The following is a 14,842-nucleotide window of genomic DNA, read 5'->3' as shown; positions in this document are numbered from 1 at the left end:
AATTATTCTGCATGTTTTACAGGAGCTCTCTGTTTGAACAACTCTGTATTCTGTATGATGACTTTTTTTTTTTTTTTTGGCCACTAACTGACATTGCCAGCTGCTCAGCATTTGTCTCACAGCCACTGCTAAGATCTCAAGTGGAAGAAAAATGATCCATCCAGGTGATTCCTGTTCTATCTTTTAGATTATTTCTTCCTGTAGAGTAAGTAAGTTTGTACCGCTGAATTTTGTCTCATTTTTCCAGTCTTTTCCCTGAACATGTCATAAAAATTCAGAAGTTCAATCCTGACCTCAAACCAGACTTCAGCACTGCCTAAATTAGTGCGGACTACAGACTTCTTGTGTGCAAATTTTCTTACCATCTCAGTTACTAAGGAAAGCACTGAGCAAAACTGGATCTAAAGAGATTTCTGTTGAACCCTGCTTTTTGTTTGACAATTAATTCTTGATGGCATCTGTCTGAATATTGTTTCCTAAAGAGTATTTCACATAAACCCTAGCTAGCAGGTTTTTTCTCGAATGTCTGAACACCTGCAGCATCTATTTCATCTCCTCCTTCTATGTGCAAAATCTGTTACCCTGTCATAAGAGGTAATTAGATTGGTTTGATAAAATTTGTTCTTGACAAATAATGTTTTGTAGCTGAATAAACTTGCTTGTGCATGTCACGGAGTTGACCAGATCAATCTATGTCCATGACAGGGGCGACAGGCCTCTGCCCTCCCCCCCCCCCACCCCAATCCCACAAAAATGGGAAGGAAGGAAGGGAGGAAAAGAGCAGCGGCAACAATCTATGGAGGAAAACTTATTTTACTATAATATTGGAAATCAAGATAACACAATATATACAATTTAATTGAAATTGAGATTAATAAATCAGACAAGATAAGAGAGAGAGAGAGTTCCCGGGACCGATTCAAACCTGGAAAGGTTGGAACGGCTAGGAAAGCACCTCCAGCACCCACTGCAAGGCAGCAAGAGAGCGCCCCCCCCCCCACCTGGAAGGGCCAGATCTCGTGACTGCTGTAATGTACAGGGATAGGTACCTGGGATTGGGGCAGTGACACTTTAATGCCCCGTACACTACTTGATGTTTTGATGTGGAATACTGAAACCCAAAAACAAAAAACAAAAACAAAAACAAAAAAAACATAGAACCATGACAGTGCATTAAAGTCCAATAATAATTGCTTTCTTACATGCTTGCATTAGAACTTCTTTACATATATATATATATTTTTTTACATACTTACTTTATGAAATGAGAAGCTAACTAAGCTCTCATAATGAGAGTTGCAGAAGGTTTCTGCTTTCTGTCACCTGCAAGTAAATCTTAAGTCAAAAGGGGCTGACACCCTTGTCCTTGGAATACCTGCTGTGTTTCTTCAGCTTTCCTGCCCTTCTAGTTTGCCTTACAACCTGTGTTTTATGAGCCTTGTTTGGGAAGTATGTATTTTGGCAAAGAGTGTTTTAACAGCTATCATTAAATTATAATGTGGGGTTTATCTGCTTTAAACCCTCTGGAGGAAACCCTTCAAAAATCTGGCATCAGAAGCCCAGCACCCAAGGGCCGTGTCTCTCCTGGGACCCAGTACATATGTAAGGACACACATTACTCAGAGTTTCCTGGCTACAGTGTTTTATATGGACCCTCTTCTACCAGCAAGATGAAAGGAGTATATACAGCATCAGTGGCAGAGCATCTGCTGTGAACTGCTTTCTCTTTTTCAAAGGCCAGGTAGGCAGCAACCCCTTACAGACATGGACAACCCATCTTGTATAAATAGTGAGCTGGCACAGGAGTGGAAAGCTTTTTATCCCAAGGAAATAAATATCAGACAGCTAGGGAAAAGTTGAAAGAAAAATCGGTTTGGGTGTTTTAATTCTTAACAGAAAGAAATGTCAGGGATGTTGTAAAATCAGTATCAACTATTCTTTAAAGATTGGCCTTCTTCGTCTTATGCTATTCTATGAAGAAACTCAACCTTTACTTCAAAGAGTGTTTCAGTATCTATCTTCTCTAATGCATCCAAACTCTAGAGACTGAAAAATGTTCTAAAGGAAATATTGAGCCTCTTTATCTAACTTGCATTATATGTCAGTGAGATAAACTTTGTTTATTCCTCATATACTTGAAATATATTTCTCTTGAGAGATTCATAGTCAATCTCTTCTAACAATATTTTAGCTAATTACCTCCTGAAAACTTTTTTTTTTTTTTTTTGATAGCATGAAGAGTAATGCACAAAGAAGTCAACTGAATTCTCCAGTTGATATAATTGTTACTTGGCAATACATTATCAAAAAACTCAATGAAACCAGCTACAAGAAACATTTATCTGTGGTTGTTAGTAAGAAATTCTATTAACTGGGAGAAAGAATAGGCTATTAAAGTCTATCAGTTCTATTCAAGAGCTAATCTGATACAGAGTTTTTATTCAAAAAATCACTTTTCAGAAAAATTTGAATAAAAGAAAGCTATAGCTCAAAAAGAATCAGATAATTTCCTGATTGCTCTTGGGCAATAACCAGCTTTACATACTGCAGGCTGTACATCCAGGAGCTGGGATGATTAATATCAGACTGGAAATATGCCAAGCAAATGAGAAGATGGCAGCTTCAAACATGTCAGAAGGAATCTCCAAGGAATGCCTCTCTATGGAAAAAAGTTAAACAATTCTTTCAAACTGAGGAAAAAATACTTTGTTCCAGCAGAACTTACACATTTTTAATTAATTTTGTGCATACATAAGCCACTGGGTCTATGAAAGTCTGAAATAGAGCTCAATACTTGATTAAGATTACTTGCGTTTTAGTCCCTGTCAAGGGTCAACTTTCTCTTAAAAACCTATTCTATCTCAGAAGTCCTTCAAAATGAGACATACAAGAAGGCAGAAATTTAAATAATTTTATTTCTTGCTTGTACTCTCTTTTTCTTTGGTTTCTTACCGTTTCTTGGATAGATAGCCATTGTCATATAGTGGCAGCTATACATTACCTTGTCTTTAATTTGATGGATATTAACAGGCACGTGAAAGCTCAGTACAACAACAACAAAAAGTTACTAATTCCTCTGTTTTAAGCTTAAAAGTTTTAAATTCCTTACTTCACTCACTGTATTACATTATTACCTGTTTGCTAATGAAACAACCTGACACTCAGATCTAAACAACCCACTTTTGCTGTCACTGCAAATGTGAGGAAACCAACATTTTGTGTGTATATATACGCATACACATACACATACACATATACATATACATACATACACACACACATACGTACATAAGCAGCAACATGAAGTTTGCTTGTTGTCACAGTGTGGGAGAGTAACAGAAATACAGAAAAATACCTAATCAGTGACTCCCCTGTCTTATCAGTCAAAGTTGCTTCAATAGCTTCGTGCTTCGGTGTCTGAGTCTGAAACCCCCAGAACTGCAGTGTGCCTGTAGGTAGAAGTCATAAGATAAATTTGCTTACAAGTTACGTCTCTGTGTTTGTTTTGCAGTGCAGTTCTGTGTATTTCAGTGTCAGTAAATATCCTCATAATGTTTTTATACATGCCACAGACTAAATCATCACATTTAATTCAGAATCGACGTGTTGACAAATCATAGTTTATAGTCTCGCCACCAAGACAAACAGACTGCACAACGACAATAGATTGGTAAATATTTATTCTGTTAGACAATGGTTTTGTTTTCCCACACACCACTTTTCTCAGCTTCATGTTGCTTTTTTAAAATTCCTGTTCTCCATCTTATAGGATTTAATCATAGAATCATAGAATGGCCTGAGTTGAAAAGGACCACAATGATCATCTAGTTTCAACCCCCCTGCTATGTACTGAGTTGCCAACCACCAGACCAGGCTGCCCAGAGCCACATCCAACCTGACCTTGAATGCATCCATATCTTCTTGTTAAAGATATTTATTTTGCTCATTGGTTCTTTTTTGTAAATTCACTCTTCTTCCAGCTACAAGTTTCAGGCAACCTGCAAATTCTTCTTCAATCCCCAGGTCAGCAATTTAGATTGCTGTGACAATCCAAATACTGGTCCCAAACAGTTCAACAGCAGGTGCTTGTTACCTGCATATCATTGCCTGTATGGAAAAAGAGGTTGATACTGGGAAGGCAACTAGCATAAAATGAGTCCTGTGATTAAAATAAGCTATGTGCATGTTCTAAAGGATGTATTTTCAAAATTCCCACCAGCTCTTTTTTTTTTTTTTCCAGGGATCCCTTTAAGATTGGCAAATACTTTCGACAGAGAAGGAAAGCACGCATCACTAGTAAAATGTTCTGCAGCTAGGTTACATGTGCGCACATAGCTTTTGTCTCTCATATCCTCTCCTCTTGCCTTAATTTGCTTCTCCTTGTCTTGCCCAGCTGTCTTGCTTCAACAGTCTCCCTGAGCTGGCATTCAATGTAAAACAAGAAGAAAGTAGTTTGTTTGGGGGCATAAAATGACTGTGTTAGTCTAATCTCTAGTTGTATATGCAACTTCTGCCTTTGAAAGCATTATAACTGCCTGCTGTCTTAAGAAATATCCTGGAAATCATGGGTGTTGATTGTTCTATTGCATAATTATGAAAATACTTTTATAAAACAGGCTCAATCAAATTTATATGGCTGGTTATGTCAGACATTCTTCAATTAGCATATGCAAATTTTATTATCTCAGACGAAATTCTGAACTCAGGGAATTTACATCACAGAATATTCCTGCACTGACGGTAGACACATGTAATTGTGAGATGGAAATTAGTTTAATGAGAAAGCCATGCTATCCCTGCAGACACAAGAATATACTATCCCCCAAAAGATTATTCTTTGTGTTTACATAACAGCAAAGGTAACAGCAGCACTTAATTGATCTATCTCCATGCATCAGACTGCAATTAAAGATTTTTTTTTTTACTGTACTCTTGTGCCTACATAAAAAAAAAAAAAAAAAATCAGTCTTTATCTTCTGAAGGACAAGCATGTTAGCTATTAATCTGATGCATTTATTTTCTGTTTATAAAAAAAATGTTGCTATACTAGCAATGCGGCTTTCAAATATGTAAGGCTGAAAAATAGCTGGTTGGTATCAGCTGCTTTGTTTGAGTTACTCATCATTTTTCACTTGTTCCTGTAAGGATTCTCTTGGGATTCAGTAAAATTCTCATTTTCAGAATTTATGTCTATGTGCCAAGACGGAATATGTGAACAACCTCAATCTTGTAGCTTCTGGAAACTTGTCCAGCTTAGAACAAGCCACCAGACCCACAGCTGATACAAGGTGTTTTGAGGCTTTATCGTGGAGTTTTGCTGGTATGTTGAAACACCAAGTGCTCTTCACGGGAACAACTCTGAGTAAAAAACTTCTAGTCTTTCTGCTAGGGTAAGGTGGTAGAGGAACATCATATCCCCAAATGTGTCTCCAGGCCCCACAGTCTCTTGGACACTCAACCATGGTCACCTGTGGCTGCCCATAAATTGACTGGGTTTGGGAGAGGCTCTTGAAGGAGAAATTCAGCAGCATTGGGGTGGGAAGGGAGCAGGGCTGTTTGGTATGAGTTGTCTGGCTGGGAGGAAGGTATCTAGCTGATGCTGGGTGTGCTGTGCCAGACCAGGGAAAATGTTTTCCCATGAGCAAGGAATTGTGAGGCTTGTGCTGACCGTAATTAACATGTCAATGTAGCAAAAAGGGAATTTGAGCTAAGCGTTACTTGTGTGTCTTTGGGCACAAATTATGGTGGTATTGGGCTTCCCACGGGGTAAGTCATCTCACAGGGTGAAATCCTCAGTGGAAAACATTGCATTTTTGTCTATCCCTTTTGTTGCTGCTCCATTTCCAGCCGTTCCTGGTCACACAGTGTGTGCTGTGGGAAGCCAAACAGTGTGGTTGTCCTCAAGCTGTGTCTCTCCAGGGCCACCTTCGACTGCCTCTTTTGTTTAGGAAATAGTAGGTTACTACTAGATCACTTACAGAATTGCACCTTAGCTGATTTTAGACACAATTCTTCACTACTTAGACTGGCTGTGCATTACCCCATCCTCCATGTTGCAATCCATATACTTGGCAGATATTTGCCCCAAAGCTTAGTCACACCTAGTATACATCATTTATATTTTTACATTAAGCATGCAGTTTTCTTCCAACTGGCTTTAGCTGAGCAGACGATTTATGTCTCAGCAGCATTATTACCATGGCTGATAATTAACCTTTCATGATGTTCAGTGTCAGCTATTCAGTCAAATTTCACACATGCTTCATCTCAGTGTCACGCTTCCAATAGAGCCAAGCAGCAGCCCTGTCATGCAGCTGTGCCAGGCATCAACTTAAAAGTGCTGCAGCAGGGCCTTCTCTGGTCCTTTGGCTGCATGGACCTGCTACCACAGCCTGCTCCCTGCATCTTTGGTTTTGGCTCCAGTGCACCAAGTTACAGTGTGGTGCCCATAACCAATTTGTTATTTCTGTGGAAGAGTTCAGATGTTGACTCAATGGCAAGCATTAGTTATCAAAAGCGTTGCCCTGCAACATGTATCAGGAGCTCATTTTATAAAGGAGTTTTGTTGGTCAAGCTACTGCAAAACCTCTAATTTGGTATAAAACTGTAACAGAGAACAGGAAGAAAAGAAACATTAGGTTAGCTTACCTTACTCAACGTGGACTGCCTCAATTGGTTTTTCTGAAGTTGAGCAGGACAGATTTTTATGCCATGTTTGTCAAATTAGAGTTTAAACTCCCGCACAAAGTAAGAATTTTTTTGTCTACAATAAAGAAGAAAAAGCAGATCATGTTAGTTTTCAATAACAGAAAATCCTTTCACCGGTGTTCAACTGATTTGTTATTTACATTATTTGATGAAATAGTGAATGTGGACAGTCTCATAATTTTATAAAGTTATTCAAATGGGAAATCCCATTTTTGTTGAAATGTTTGCCAAGCAGCATTTTTTTTTAATTTTTTTTTTTTGTGAAAAAAATGTAATGCACAAATTCAGAAAGGCATTGTGCTATGGTTCTCTTTTAAGTTCAAGTAGGATAGATAAGAGGAACAATCTGTGTTTCTATTGTCTATGAGACAAATTACCACGTCCAAATTATCATGCCCCTAATCTTGGGGCACATTTACATTTTTATTTCTCAGTGTTCTGCTATGTTCAATATCACATCTGTAAATGTACTTGATTACTTTTCTGCCAAAAGGACACTCTCCACTACTGCATAAGGAAAAATAAATCACCATCTGAAAAGATATTCCTGTAAGATATTCTTATAACTGTAGCTGTGGTCTCAACATGGAAGCATTTTTCTACTCCATAAATCTGTTAAGCAACAAATATTGGACTCCACAAGAAGTTTTCTAAACTTTATTTTCTGATATCATCCAACATTGATCCAACAAATCAACACTTCTATCAGATTCTGTAAAATTACTGTCTGGTTTCCATGACCAAAACTCATCAATATAAAGTAAATGAGACCATTAGAAGAATGATATTTGACAGAGGTGACTTAGCAGATCTTGATTTTTATAATAAAATAAATCTGAGCTCAAAAGAAAATGTTTGTGCTTGACATGTTAATTCCTTTGTATGTGAGGCAGTCCACAGACTGGGCTGGAGCATCCTTTGAATGGAATATTTTAGAGAAGTACATACGTGTCCTTGGTAACTTAATTCTAGGTTAAAAAAAAAAAAAAAAAAAAAAAAAGAAAAAGAAATAACTGCAGACAGATGCAGGATTTAAATTGGCCCACTGTCTGTTACCTTCCAGGAATGAAGAGTGTCAGATCAAATTCCTCTGTGGCTCCCCAAAAATCTGAAACATTTGTGTTTACATCACTGTCACTGCCCAATCTCCCTTTGATCCCAATGCTCAGCAGTCTCGTACTCACATCAGACATATGAGGGAACAGAGGCAGAAAGTGAAGCTGGGGCTTCCAAGGACAAGTGCATTGAGGTGACTCCTGTCCCTCTGACTTGCGTAACACAGCTGCTGAACAATCTGATTTGGTGCTCTTGGAGCTAACTCACTTACCTAAAAGCACATTTCCACTGAGAGACATTAACATCTAAGTTAAGGGGAAAATTAAGATAAATGTCACTAAAATAAGAATGAAAAAAAAAAAATATCTTAAAATAATTGATCTTTTTTCCACTTGTTCTTGATATTTTCCTGAATCATACTGGGATTGTGGTGTGGTATGTAGCGACAGGAAGACATCAAAGTTAGAATCAGGATTGATTTTACCTATTTTCCACAGCATGATAGTTCTCTAAATCTGCTACTGGGGCAGTGCCTCATCAGTAAATCCATGAAGAGATGAATTTAGAAATTATAACTACAGATGAAAACCTGCTCATCTGATAAGCAACATGTGTCCCTTACATTACCCTTCTCTCTTTACTCCTGTCTCTCCAGCTCTCTCAATGGGATTTCTGGTGAACATTTTTTAAGTGATCTAAAAACACTCTAAGTTCCTCTAGTGAATGTGATATTTTTCTCCTTCTCTTCCCATATTCTGCTTGCAGTAGCAGATTTCTTTCAAAGCCAGGTGAACTTTGAGTCCCACTTCTTCCCTGAAAAGGGATCTTTCCAAAGTCCCTAGCTTATACCACATTTTCTTACAGATGTAGTGGTCTTCCTCCAAACTTTTGGACAGTTGTGTTGCACTTTTGACAAGGAACTAAGAATCCTTAAAATACTTGATAGAGCCTTTATGGGAGGAAGAAAATCTCACAAAGTGGAAAGTGGCTGTTTCACACAGTTTTGCCAGATAGTTTTTCCTCAAGGCTCTTCTCCAGCAGCTGAACTGTTCTCAGTCACTCAAACAAATTGCAAAATGAGCAAGAAAAAACAAGGCTCCCACTTAGCATTGATCTGTGTTAAACCAAAAAGGAATATGTTGGAAAAAATGAAAATAGCTAGTCAGAGGTCATGGCTCAAATACTTCTTAGTGGGAAGCAGTTGGATCCTTGTTTAGCTCAGCTGTGTGTAAATGCTAATGCACTGCTTTCTGTCTTCATATGACCTGGAGTGTAGTTCAATGATCCAAATCATTCCCCCACATTATTTGTTTTCACATCAGCCTGTACTCAAAAGCAATATGTACCCCAGTAACAAAAACTTCCCTGAGAAATACAGTGAACTCATATACTTCAGATTCTGATAGTCAAGCTGATCTCAGACTGCTACGACTTACTTTAAGCACTGGAATCCAAACTAAGTTACTTGAGCTTCTGTGCTGGAGTACAAATATGATAAAACTGAGGTAATTATTGATGTTCGGTCCTATTAGTGAAACTTTTTAGATTCCTAGAGAAAACGTCTCCTGTGATTCAAACATTTGACTGACGGACAATAAAATATATGATCTGTTATTACAGGAAACACCAGATAAGCAGATTTAAAAGTTCACTATTTCTTCAAAAGGAGTACAAAATATTATCATTTGGACCAGAGCAGCTTAATCAAAATGAAGTGTCTGAAGAATTCATCTTGGAAAAATATTATAAAGAGAATGGTGATAGACAAACAGGACCAAATGGCATTCTTCATGGGATGCTCTAAGAATTCAGATGTGAAAGCCCAAAACTACTATTTGTGATGTGTATTCCTCTTTTAAACCAGTCTTTCTAAAACCAACCAGAAAGGTTTCAAAAGAAATGTAATATCACTTTTAAAAAAAAGAACAAGTGAAATAAATTGTTGAGGATCACAGCTTAGGATGTCTTCTTTACCAAGAAAACTGGAAGAAATTACAAAAAAAAGAAAATTACTATGCTCCTACTTAAGTATAATAGTTAAGTACAGTGAAATTGAGGAGAGTCAGTAATTTCCAAATTTCCATTGTTTTTCAAAGCAAAATTGTAAAGTTCCTCTTAGAAGCTTGGCAGGACTCAGTCAGAAGATGGTGTTATATTGGTTTTTGAGAAAGTTTTGGTGTGTTCCTTCATGTTTCTGCATTAGAGACTTTTAGGATGACTGTAAAAGAAAAGTTAATTTTGAAGTTGAAGAGTGCAAAGTCAGTCTCTAAAAGGGAGAGGTGACTGATAGAGTACAGAGAGATTAGTGTTGATAAATGATATGAAAAGAAGAGTGACATGAAGGTGCCAGTGGTTATAAAAATTTAGAAAACAACAAAGAAGTCTCTTCTAAGAGAGTCATAGAGGATTTTATTTTATAGAGAAAATGGCAAATGAAATTCAGTATTGATGGATTCAAAGTAGGACAAGCAAGGAAAACTATCTGTATTTACACATCTATGAGCTCAAAATTAGCAATAATCATTCTGAACAGAGATTATTCCTGTTCATTCTCAGTAAAGAATTGTTCAGCCTTGGCAGTGGTGAAAAAAAAACAACAAAAAACCGCATCAAATTGGATGCTAGGGGTGATTAGGGAAAGACTAGAGAACAGACTAGAAAACCTTATTATGCTGTGTATAAATCCATGTTGTGTACAGATTTTGAATATTGCCTACAATTTTGGCCGTAATTCTTGTTACCTAGTAGAAAGAAAAGAAGATGCAGAGAATAGAAATGAGGATGATCAAAAGCTCAATTCAGTTTTCACATGAAAAAAATTAAACAGTCCTGGACAGAAGAGATATATCTGTGACAGTAAACCATAAAATAATGGCTAGTACACAGAAGGGATGAAAGAGAAGTCATTTATTGTTTCTCATACATGAGCTCTACAAGGTACCCAGTGAGATTATCAGGCCACCACTATAATGCAAACTAAAAAGGAATGTTTTTTTCACCAAAAACATAATTATGCAGTGTTTTAATAACTTCGTCAACATGTTATTGGTACTAGGTGCTGAAGAAGTTACAGGTACTGCTAGCACTTTATGTGTAATCTTGCAGATATACATATTCTGACAGATATGACACATATTCTGACAAACGATTGCTCCACTAATGCTGACTATTCTGTGTCATCTGGCTATCAGGACCTTGGCAGAGAATTTCTGTGATAACTTTTCCCTATTAATACAGTAACAAATTGGCCACTCAGAGTCAAGCCATTCAAAGAGAGGAAAGGTGATTTTCACTGGAAATGTTAGACAATGTTGCAAAAAATGAATAGAATGAGCACTCATTAAGGAGATATTCAAGTCCAAAGAAGTTCAGATAGAGCACTAAATCTAAACTGGCACTCACTTTGCTTTTGTGAATTACTGGTTTTAATACAGTGAGAGTTGCTCTGCTGCAAATTTTCCTGGGGTCTCTGTTCACAGTTAATGGCCAGGCAATGTGAGTTGGATTGGTCTGGCTCCCTTAGATTCATCCATTGGTTAAGGTCAGGGTCAAGTATGAATAAGAATTTTAACAGTCTCTTACTTTTGAAACATTTCAGAAGGACTGGAGTGGTGATCTGGGAAAGGCAGCAGAAGTTTGAGGTGGAAAAATATTTTGTGCTACAATTTTCTGAGCACAGGCTAAGGGAAGTGGAGGCTAGCCCTGGTAATGGAGAGCAAATACATGGAAATTTAGTAAGAACAAACTAACTAAACTAAGAAACACGGCTTCCAAGAAAGTTTTTATTATAATAAGTGGCACATTTGAGATATGTTTCAGTGGAATATGTTGAAAGCAGCAGCTGCGTTATTGTGTAGGTATTACTTTTGATGCTCAAAATGTAAACATTCATTGTGCTGGATGTCATCTAATTCTAATTAAATCAACATCTTAAAATAAAAAGTTTTACATTCTGTGGTGCATCAGTTGCTAAGTACTCCCTGATGAGGATTTATTGGGTCATGTTCCATTCTGAGGTCTTTACTAGCAATAAGACATTTCAGGTAATCAGTGTACCTGATGCATGGGGCAATAGATACTGATAGATACTAATAGATAATTTACATATGAAGTGAATGATTTTGCCACCAATCCGTAATAGCCCTCAAAAGTACCTCCAAGTCTCAGATGGGATTTTAATCTGAAAGTTGATTATAATATGTAGTAGCTAGAGAAATAGAGGAGCAGATCCTTCTGATGATAAATCTGGAGCTTAACAACAAGCGAATAACTCTGTGCCCTTACCTCTTAAAGGTAAGAAATTTTGGAGTGGGATTTACCTCAGTTTGCTGCAGAAATAAATAAATCAGTGTGTTGCAGCTAATCTATCCCTTGTAGCAGCAGAATGAAAAGAAGCACTATTAGGATTCAAGTCCCTGGTGTCCATGATGGGATGGGATGACTCTCACCTTAAAAGTGTTTGTTTAAGTCCAATGATCATATGAACTCTTGAGGGTAGCTAGTTCAGTGTCTGCACTGTAGCTATTTCAGGCTGAGCAGATGAACCCCGCTCCTACTCCTTCTTCAGTGATATCCAATGATAGCAATTCTTGATGTCTCCAACACAAATCATGGGGCATCTTCAGAATGGAGGTTTTTTTTCCCTCTCTGTTATGTTACATGAATTTCTCAGATATGAAAATTTGGAAGAAATGCTCGAGTTGTAAAAACATTCCTTGGGAAAGGTTTTTGTGTCCAAGATGACATTCCAGGTTAAAATGAAAGTGTTTAACATAAACACATCATCAGCTGACCCATAGCCCAGGGGTCAACACACTTATCTGGGAGCTAGATGATTTAAATTCAGGTCTCTGCTCTGCTTGACATTCTACAGCATGCTGAGTACTTTAGCCATCAGACTGATGGATAAACTGCCATGTGTATGTATATGCATGCACAAGTATGTGTTTGTGTGTTTCACAGCATTCCAGTATGAAATGGACATTTTGGAATGAAAGCTTCAATGGACAGAAGAGAGTTTCCAATTAATCTCTGGCTGTACTTCAGGGGGAGTGAGGCTTCAATGAAAACTCAATCCAAAGTTAAATATTAATATTCAGGATTTGATTTCACATACCTGTGATTATTTCCCATACTCTTTCTGCAATGAGATAAAAAATAATTTGATGTAGGCTGGTTTATGGGAATCAATAACTGACTTGGAAAGGGTCAGTACTCCAGAGAACAATTTATACCTATTAACCCGAGTCTGCCTGCAGCATCCTGTTCTTTCATCATTCCTGCTTAAATAAATGAAGATGAAGATCAAAAGTAACAGCCTTTCCAGGTACATTTGCTAAAATGCGGCACTTGTGAAACATGCCATTTAACCATCTGGTCTTAGAGAAATGCTATTTAGAGGCAGTATGCAATAGCGCTTGCACAGTGCCACTTAATTGCATACAAGCAATTTTAATTGCCGTTGTACCGGGTTGAAAATTTGTGATAGATATTTGGAAAGAATCCATTTTACTGCTTGAAGTAGTAACACATTCAATTTTCCTTACCTTCTTTTCTCTCCACCTTTCATTCATCAGTACAGTCTTAACTGGCATGCTTTACATAGGACATCTGGCACAAGAGATCTACTTTTTGGTTTTTTTCCCCAGAATGGTTAGTAAGAATGGGAAGAGTACCTCGTGATTGATTTCCATAGGGAATAGATTTTATGATATTGCACTGTCTTTTGCCTATGTGCCTTACCTCTTTTCCCCAGCAATCATGAAATGGGTCAAATCTAAAACAAAACCAAAGAAGTTTGTTTTAAAATCCATATTTCTACCTTCTACTACCATTCTTATATTGGAATTCAATACTTGACATCAGTTTTCCTACACATTTTTTCTCTTCCATCTTATCTGAGATGTTAGGCTTTCTAGGCAAGGTAACATCTTGCCTAGCACCAAAATAAAATAGCACCAGGTTTTGAAGAGACAGAAAACGCTGAAGATAATTTACCTGCAAAGTCATCAAAAAGTAAAGTGAAGTATGGTGACAACATCCTTGAATGCCAAAACTGTAGGCTGATGATTTGTTTTTGAAGCTCACCTGTTTTGCACAAATGATTCACTTATAGCCTTATAACCTGGCTATAGCTATAAATGACTGTGGACTGTGTGCTGCTGCTTTTGCTCCTACTACATTTCACTCATCCTGTCTTCACTTGGCTAACCAGGCTGTGGGGTGAGCCATGAATGGGTCTCTCTCTATTCTCTTCTGATAGGATTTCTCTCACCAATCTATAATATTCAAAAATTGTACTTAAATTGACCTGATTTCCTGAGGAGAACTGGTTTAGCAAAGACATGATGCTGCCCTTGAGCCTCCTTTTCTCCACACTGAACAATTCCAATTCCCTCAGCCACTCTCCATAAGACTTATGCTCCAGATACACTTTCCACCTGTCAGGTTCAAAGTGACAGGTGAACCAGTCAAGAAATATTTTTGCACTGGTCTCTGTCACTCAAACTCGCCTTAGCAAACTTGGACATTGGAGCTTGATTCTGTGAAATGCAACTAAATTTCCATATCTGGGGAGAACCTTCTGACCATCACCAATGCTATGGCTACTTTACCATACATTTTAGCAGAAGTAGTAAGTTGCCTAAACTATTCAGAATGTAGCAGGGTACTTCTAGTATCAAGGATTGTGGTAATAATCTCCAATTTAGAAGATGGACTTTCAGGAGTGAATATCCCTTCAGTGTACCGGACACATCTGGAGGGATGTTGTTTCCTACTTGCTACTGGTTTTCACTGGGCTTGTCAAGTCTCTAACTTGATTTTTGCAAACATTTTTTGCTAGTGCCATACTCATTTAAATATACATGTTAAATGAATTTTAAGTGCTTTTCTGAGATTTAATGACAAGAAAAGCTTACTTGGAAGCACAAGTAATTCATAACATTGAGTGTTTGCAACAGTCATGGAGGTCAGTCAGCATTTGAATGAAAATTTACAAAAATAATGAATACAGGTACGAATGCATTCACTGGACACATTGTAATCATGCCACAGGCTGACATTTTGTTTCAGAAAA

The sequence above is a fragment of the Lagopus leucura genome, unplaced genomic scaffold (genome assembly GCF_019238085.1).
Source record: "Lagopus leucura isolate 7727_CA_CO unplaced genomic scaffold, USGS_WTPT01 Super-Scaffold_100001, whole genome shotgun sequence".
NCBI classification, from domain to species: domain Eukaryota; kingdom Metazoa; phylum Chordata; class Aves; order Galliformes; family Phasianidae; genus Lagopus; species Lagopus leucura.
This window is presented reverse-complemented; position numbering follows the sequence as displayed.